This window comes from Pteropus alecto, unplaced genomic scaffold (genome assembly GCF_000325575.1).
Source record: "Pteropus alecto unplaced genomic scaffold, ASM32557v1 scaffold111, whole genome shotgun sequence".
NCBI lineage: Eukaryota > Metazoa > Chordata > Mammalia > Chiroptera > Pteropodidae > Pteropus > Pteropus alecto.
The window spans coordinates 4,631,038-4,639,771 of record NW_006431915.1 but is presented as its reverse complement, the minus strand read 5'-3'; the positions used below and the strand labels follow the sequence as shown (position 1 = coordinate 4,639,771).

Genomic DNA, 8,734 nt, shown 5'->3' with positions numbered 1-8,734 from the left:
TAGTAACAGATGGCACTGAGATGCTTCTGTCCCCGTCAGAAATTGAGTCACCTGAATGTTTTGAGCAGTACTTCCATTGGAGATGAGGAGAAGAGTATTGATCAAACTTAATCTGAAAAACTCAAGCTCCATTATGGTGTTCTGAGAGGCTCCTACAAAAGCATTGTTATCTAGTGTACAGTGACTTGGAATGAGACATAGAATGGGTATGTATCTGAAGGCAGTGATGGCATTTTTGAACTATCTATATAAGAAATCTAAGACACTTAGCTCTGCAATTCAAATCTCAACCCATCTTTTCAGCCTTTTCCCTTCTGCTGTTCCCCTGCCTTCTCTCCTCAAACTTTAGTTCCTCTGAAAAATCCACCATTTCCAGATACCGCATTCTGCCCCAGTGCCTTATGTGATGTTGATCCCTCTGTTTGCCTTAGTTTACCTCGTTTCATAATTAGACATATATACCTAATATCTTTCCACCCTACTGGATTACAAGCTGTCTGAAGGTAGGAACTATTATCTTTTTCATCTCTATATCCCCCCTTGCTCCACTGTGCATAGTGCATAGTGCACCATGTCTTACTGCATGTAAACTCTCAACAATATTTGAATTGCATTGCTGAATGCGGGTAATGTATACCTGCAAGGTGAGTATTAGATGACATTATATCACTGACACACAATAAATACTCAAAAAGCAGGGACTATTGAATAGAATTCTGTCAGAAATTAGAGAGAGCCTCCTCTTTCTTATCTGATAGGATATTATAAAGCTAAGCAGATGTTATTTTGAAGATGTTCTGGTTAATTTAGGTGTTATAGCATTTTTTTTTTTCATTTACTGGGCTCCTATGTCATTGGGAAGCTAATGTGCCTTCAAAATGTTCATCATCCCTTGGAGGAAAAAGACAAGTTAATGGATGAATGCAAAGCAATGTATTTGTTAGCTTCTTCAACAGATATTTTTTGGGAGACAATGGTATCCAAAAAGCTGTGCTAACCACTGAACTAAAATACATTTATTGCCAGCGGCTTAAATGTAATTAACATTCACATACATTGAGAAATAAAGCTTTCTATTTTTCTTACATTTAGCTTTTATTCTGTTTTCATTATTACCTACATCTAATGATTCTTAACCTTGGGTAAAATTTAGGGTTCATGAACTTACATAGGAAAATAATTACATATCTTACATAGGAAAATAATTACTGATCTCTAACTGAAATTTAGTATTTCTTTTGATTATGAATGTAGGTAACAAACCACTGTAGGATTAGCGGTACCTGTGACTTGGTCACCAATAAGAACCACAGGTATTTTCACGTTGTAATTGTTACAGATAAGTTGAAATAACTATTACACTCATCACAACTTTGAAATTAGTTATTTGGTCTATGGCCACGCTACTCTGAACACGCCCAATCCGTCTGATCTCAGAAGTTAAGCAGGGTGAGGCCTGGTTAGTACCTGGATGGGAGACCACCTAGGAAGACCAGGTGCTGTAGGTGTAAAACACACCAAAAAAATCTGGAATTAGTTATTTGATATGCTGCTAGACTTGGTATTTAAAGCACGAATAAAAAGTACATGCCTAACTAAGTCACAAATTTGCTTTATAATATTTTAATAACTATATTTCAGTATAATTGTTTTTAAATTTTGTAATCCTATATATTTTATAGGATTCTTTTAAGGAACTCATAGGCTTCATCTGTGGCACAATAAAAAAGTTTAAAGACTCTTGATCTATGCTCTGATAGTAGTTATTCTTAACACACATTTGAGTTCTTTCTCTGAGGTGTTGTTCAAAGCCAGGCTGAGCTTAATTATGCATGGACTATTTGCCTGCTGTGGAACCGTGTTGGGAGAAAGTGAGAGAGCACATGTCTGTGGACTCTTGTGTGACTGTCCTGCTCTCATCGCCCATGAGAGAATGTGGACCCATCTACAAGTAAGTCTGGGCCTGTCTGAATGTATGCCTTGGCTTCCTTTACAGAGAATATAGTTTAAACAAAAACAACAAACTAATCAAAAACAGACTCACAAATATAGAGGACAATCTGGGGCTAGCCAGAGGGGAGGGGGGTTGGGGGTTTGGGAGAATGGGATGAAGGGTTAAAGAAATGCAAATTAGCAGCTGATCGATGGTCACGGGGATGGGGAGCAGGGCATAGGGAATGCAGTTAGCATTAATGTATTGACTAGGTAAACAGCCAGAGGAAAGAAAGAGTAATTGGGGGGATCATTTTATAAACTATATAAATGTCTAACCAATGTTACTGTGTACTTGAAAGTAATAAAATAAAATTAAAAAGAAAAAACACATAATCTGTACCATTTGAATTAAAAAAAACATACTCATTGCAGGTAGGAAGAAATTGACTCAGCAGATCCAGGTGTAGCCAAAAGCACCTGGGAATCTTGGTGGACTATAAAGCAAATGTGACTCATGGATGAAAATTGGTTAGTTCCCAGAACAAATGTCAATAAAATATAAAATAACATGAGCATCTAAGAGTTGAAAAAAAATCTCTCTTGCATGAATCTAAAGAGATAGGATTAATATTCCATTTTATAGATAAACAATTCAGAATGATTTGAGGAGACTTTACCAGGTCACACAGATAGTAAGTGAAGCATCCTGTCAAGCATAATTAGAGGATTGAATCTATATTATAGTTTTTCCACGTCCACTCACAACACTTCTTATTACAAAGAGCATCTTCTTGCCTAAGAGTAATGAAACACTCGAGCAATCAACCAAAGGAGTTTCTTTACCCTTTCAGGGGGGCATTTTTAAAATGTGGGTCCAGTTGCAATGGAGAACCCTTACCACCTCTGAGCTCACAAACCTGGAGACTAGGCTAAACCAAATTACCTTTGAGCTTTAGAATTCTATGCTTTGGGGTTGCTCTGGATCTCCCAGTGGGGTATGAAAAAGCCAAATATAATTAGTATAGATCACACTCCAGTGGCACCTGAAGCCCGGAAGTTCCTTTATTTTCCAAAGATCATATAAGTCAGAGTTTCCAAAGGCAAAACTTGGTGCCAGAAACCCAAGGTACACAAGGTTTCCTTCCCTAAGAGAAAAATAATTTACTTACACCTAGTAACGCGCAAGGTCCATATCCATGAAACAGAAGACAATAGGTCATCTGACTGGTTACGGAGCCAAATCTAAGCTCTTCACATCACTTCTTATCCTACACACTGACTGTTTCCATTACTATATACCACTAGTCTCTTAGTATAATATCTTTGCTCTTCTCACTTCTAAAGCAGCTGTCTTTGAGAATGTCTTCCCTCTAATCTGGTACAGCTACAAAATGAAAACATTTTCACTTAAGTTAGTGCTGTCTACAGAAAGCTCTCCATAGCCACAGCTTGGTGATAAGCAATCTTGAATATCTGTGGGAAGAAACACCAACAGAAAGCTAATATAGCTCCAGACACTTAGAGATCTTGTCTCTAATACACACTTAGTAGGCTTTTTGGTGCATGGAGATTTTGAAAATGATGCTCCAGAGGTGAGAAGGGGCTTCTCTAATCAGATCTTCCAGGGCAGCTCTAAGCCCTAAACATGAATCTGCCTTGGACATATTGCATTTCTCAGAGTTCTCACCTCAAAAAGCTTTACACATTGAATCTTACATTTAGATAAAATATTCAAAGCAAACACATTATTACTCACTGAAAAAAAAAGTATTGATTGTCAGACACATGAATTAGCATCTATACTTATCAAGCCAAACCATCAGCAGTAAAATTAAATTTTGGCTTACCTCTAGCCAGAAAAGAAAAAAGAAAAAAAGGCACAATAACATTTGGGCCAGCAATGATTTCCTCTTCCCAGAACTTTAATTTCCTCTGTCCACACCTTGTTTCTGCTAGGCATTAGGAAGGCTCATTGATTATCTCTCCTTGATAAGTATGTGCCTCAAGAAATGACATCTATTTGAAAATCTTAATGATTATAAATGAAACCCAATGTTATCAGTATCGAGTATCAAGTGCTTTACTTCTTTCATACTGAGTATAAAGCATGGTAAACAAGGAGAAAGAAAACTGAAAAGAGATTTTTTTTTTATCCATTCTGAAATGAAATGCAGATCATGTTTATTTCAGAGGTTTTAAGAGGAACAAAAATTAAGGGTGAAATACTGGACGGATGTAATTTGAGGGACTATTTCAGTGTAAGTAACAGGATTTATGAAAGTAGTCAGAATCTTTTAAGTATTTAATAGCTATTAAATGTCCCTTGCCAAGACTTCATTCTATGAAAGGTGATGCACACAGTTGTTTTGTCATCCACTTTCAGTGGACGCCTTACCAGGAAATTTCTATGAAACCTGCTTATGTATTTATTATGGAAACGTAGAGCGTCCATGAGAGAAATTTCTCTCAAGCCTCAATACTAAGAAAAACTGTTTTCTCCTAAGTAACAAGTTTGTTTTCATTACTTAGGCATTTTGAATCCAGTAACCAATTGTTTTTCCGGCTTTGTTCTGGCCACTGGCAAGCTTAGAGCCAAATGTGCAGACCACCTTCGGCAACTGAACAGAACAAAGGGATGTGCATTTGCTGTGGATTTATCTTGCTCAGCTCTAATCTACATTCCCAAACCTAATTTTCCTTTTTCTCTTGGTTTTATCATCCATTTCTTTTTACCCAATTGTATTATTAAAATAAATAAAAAATACTTATTAAAATAAATCATCTCAAAGCCTTTTCAGAATGAAGCAGTTTCTACTAGGTTGCTCCATTAATGTAGTTTGTGTCAATGATTGCATGCTGTAGGTAAGGGCTTGAGGTAGAAGAGATCTCTATTTTTAAATGTAGGACAAAGCCAACTCCAACCTTAGTACAGCAAGAATTTTATGGCCAAGTCCAACTTTATGTTAAAGACGTCTATGATCCCTATGGCAACATAATTTCACTTAAGAACTAAAAGATCCAAAAATCTCTAAATTGAGTCTCATGAACCAGAGTAGGTGGTTTGACAATCAATTTTTTTGTTCCTCTCTAGGTCCATCCACTGGGAACTAGCTTATGCTGATACATATAAATGATTGAATACATAAACAAGGGAGAAAAGATAAGTCCCTCATAAAGAAGAATTCCAAATAAATTATCCAGATACAGCAGGTCCTCGAATAATGTCATTTTGTTATAGTATTGATGAGATGCCATAGGAACTTTACTCTCGTTTATATCTATTAGCTTACAGTAAAATTGATTTCATTATATATTGTTTTGCTTAAAGTCACCGAACCTATCAACAACGTTAAGTGAGAACTTGCTGTATTCTCTCCCTCGAGGAGGTGCTGCTTAACTCCCAGTCCTTAGAAAAGGAGAAAAAGTAATTTTACAGTTTTACTTGGCAAACTCTACCCGGTCAGGTGATTGAAGTTAACATCATCAGTGATAAATCGTGTTGACCGTGTGTAGCCCTGAGATGGTGTGATGAGACTGGCACTTTATTTCTGAGGTCTTCCTCCTACAAAGCTATAACCCCACTCTAACCAAGAGAAAAACATCAGACAAACCCAAATTGAGGGAACTTTTGCAAAATACCTGACCAATATTCCTCTCAACTGTCAAGATAATAAAAAAACAGGGCAAGTCTGAAAAATTGTCACAGACCAGGGGAAGCTTTAGGAAGCATGATGAGTAACTGTAATGTGATATTCTGGATGAGATCTTGAAACATAAAAAGGACATTAGGAAAAAAACAGTGAAATATGTATCAGTATGGAGTTTAGATAATAATGATACACCAATGTTGGTTCTTTGGTTGTGACAAATGTACACTACTAATGGAAGATGTTAACAACATAAGGAACTAGGTAAAGGGAATATATAAACTCTGAACTATCTTTGTAATCTTTATATAAATCTAAAACTATTCGTAAACTTAAAATTATCTAAATTTTAAAAGTGTAAAAATATGATCAGAGTCTCGATGACTTGTGGAATAGTATCAAGCACTTTACTATATGAATAATTAAAATAACAAAAGGAAAGGATAGAGAGAATGAAGTAGAAAAGTATTTGAAAAAATATATGCTGAGAATTCTTTAGAATCCCAAGCAGGAAATATTACAAGAAAAATACATGTAGGCACATTATAGTCAAACTACTGAAAACCAAGAAAATGAGAAAAATCTTAGAAGTGACCAAAGGAAAAAAAAGAAATATTACATACAGGAGAACAATAATAAAAATGATGACTGATTTTTATCAGAAATATTGAAAATTAAAGACAGTAGATTGACATCTTTAAAGTACTAAAAGAAAAAACTGTCAACCTAGAATTTTATATCCAGCAAAATATTCTTCAAAAATGAAGGCAAAATAAAGACATTCTGAGATAAACAAAAACAGAGGAATTCGTCACCAGCATAAACATGCTATATAAAAACTTACTAAAGGAATTTCTTCAGGCTTAAGGAAAATGATACCAGATGGTATCCCATGAATCAAAAAAAGAAATCACAAGAGAAATTGAAAATATTTTAAATTAAATGATAATAAAAATACAACAAATCAAAATATGTGGCAAGCGGCTAGTACAATATTAATATTTGAAAAGAAGTTATGTTTAATGACCTAACATTTAATTTTAAGATGCTGGAAAAAATAAGTACTGAGCACATATAATAAAAGAAATAAAGTAATAGAAATCAATAAAATAGAAAAGCAAACAATAGAGAACACAATAACCAAAAGTTGGTACTTTGAAAAGATTAACAACATCGATAAATTCTTATAAAAACTAATCAAGGAAAAAGAAAGAAAACCCAAATAAAAAATATCAGGAATGACATTAGGAACATCACTATAAATTACTGGACACAATAAAAAGATGATAAGAGAATATTATGAAAGGCTTTAGGTTGATAGACTTAACAACTTAGACGATTGGACAAATTCCTTAGAAAATGCAAGTTACTGAAAATAACACAAAAAGAAATTAAAAATCTTACTACTCCTGCATCTTTTAAAGAAATGGAATTTGTAATTAAAAACCTTCCAATCAAGAAAAACTCAGCCCATAAAATTCCACTGGCAAATTCTATCAAACATTTAAGAAATACTACTACTATTACATAAATTCTTCTAGAAAACAGAGGAAAAAACACCCTTCCCTACTAGTTTTATGACATCAACATAACACTGGCATTAAAACCTGACAAGGGCATTACAAGAAAAGAAAATTACAAGCAATATATTTCATGAATAGAGATGCAAAAACCTCAACAAAATATTAGCAGAGGGAATCCATATGATTGTCTCGTTTGGTCTAGAAAAACAATATTTGACGAATTTAATAGCTGTTCATTTTAAAAACAACACTGTCAGCACAGTGGGAAAATGGAACATCCTGAATTTGATACAAGGAATCTATTTAAAGCTTACAACTAATAATGGTGAAAGTGACAAATTTTTTACCCCCCCCCCCCAAATGTAGACCTATTCATAAGCTTAGCCTCTAACTGTAGGTGAGTTTTTCTTAATCAATTTCAAGTCTGAGTTTCCACTTCAGTATTAGGCAGACTTTAGGCAATATTACCTCTGATGTCTGGTTAATGCTTTTCTATTCTAATGATCTTTTATTCTATGAATCAAAAGCAACATCAACCTAAGCTTTGAGAGTATCAAGGTAGATCCCTAGCTGTTGATGTTCATGTGAAACCTGCATCTTAGGATGCAGGGTCTAGGGATATGGCTTAAGACATGGTAAGAGACGGATGTGGGCCACAGAAGTGGAACATAGCTCCTGTTAGGTTCCAGGATGACATCATCAGGATGGCGATATAGGAGACCTCAGTCTCCATTCCCCAACACAGATCAACAATTAGACAGCTATCCATGAACAAAACAATTCTGGGAAAGCTCATGAGTTTAATTAAGACACTTCGGTAACATAGTGGAACGAATATACCCCTACAAAAAATGAAAGGAAGAACAGCTTAATTTGCCTGCCATCATCCAATCCCCCAAATTGGCACTACCCAAAGCCAAGAGAGAACTCCCCAGATAGAAAAGGTTTCCCTCACTGAGAAAGAGAGAGTGGCATGAACGACCAGCTTCCTCGGCCTTTCAGAGCACTACATGAAGGACCTACGTGGGTTTTGCCCCACCCAGAGACCAGTAAAGCTCAAACGTATAGAGCCAACTAGGAACAAGGAAGAAAAGCTACCAATATCAGCCATACGGTGGGAGTGACCACAGTTCCCAGTGACCTGCTCTACAGATGATCCCAGCAGCTTTCACCACTGAAGAAAGCAACAGCCACCAAGGATATCCAGCAGGTTTCACTGATTTTTTTGTTTTTGCGTTTACAGATGCCACTTGAGTCCCTCCCTGCTCACTCTCCCACGCTTTACCCTTACCCCTACCCCCAACCCAAAGCCCAGGAGCTGCTTAGCAGCCAGCCTCAGACTCTGTGACTATGCAAGGCAGACCAGTCTCCTGAAGCGAGCAACTTTAGGCAGAAGGTGACAAGGGCCAAAGATTTTCCATCAACTTAGGGGTTTCGGCCTTAGGAATCCTTTTATATTTCCTAAGAACGAATGGGAGAAAAGGGAATTTATCAAAATAAGACAGATATACATATCTGAAGAGTGCCATTTTAGGAGGCCTTAAAAAGTAGTGTCTCATACACATGCACGCGCGCGCACACACACACACACACACACACATCTAATCTTTGTTTTTCCAGGGCATGACA

The 8,734-nt window shown here is 36.1% G+C and overlaps 1 pseudogene; it reads left to right on the top strand.

The window, feature by feature from the left end:
• Positions 1-1,390: 1,390 nt before the first annotated feature.
• Positions 1,391-1,508, top strand: LOC112473168 (annotated as a pseudogene).
• Positions 1,509-8,734: the final 7,226 nt, after the last annotated feature.